Raw genomic sequence first — 534 nt, forward strand, 5'->3', positions numbered from 1 at the left:
GTTTGTATCTCTTCATAATTTTCTCAGCGTGATTGTCCATATCGTTACTTTATAATTGGTCTGTGCATAAAGACTGTCTATTGCATGTCCGTCCGTTCTGGGAAGAGAGATCCACTGTTACCCGTTATTAAAGCCCCTTTAGACATTGCTACATAAACACTGTCTTGCTTCATTTGTTTTGTCTACTAAGGCTGAACAGTAGCCACTAAATCAACAGACAAACATTTTAACAAAATTCTACAAAAATCATATTATGTCCAAAATAAAATTAATTGTGGATAAGCAACTGAAAACAACTTGGTTAGGATTAAGGTTGAGATATTAAAAATAGTATGTCAGAATGAAATAAATAACTATCAGGTCAAATAGGTGAGGCAAAAAAATAGCCCTGGACTCCTAGGGGGTTAACAACATTAATCGCATGAATAGGACAGCTCCAAGTATCTGACCAGCTCTACATATGAAACACTGCTTTTCTGCATTGGCACTGAACCTAAAATCACAGGGTGAAAAACTAATAAGTGAGAAAATAAT

Source organism: Ammodytes marinus (genome assembly GCF_949987685.1).
Source record: "Ammodytes marinus genome assembly, chromosome: 13".
NCBI lineage: Eukaryota > Metazoa > Chordata > Actinopteri > Uranoscopiformes > Ammodytidae > Ammodytes > Ammodytes marinus.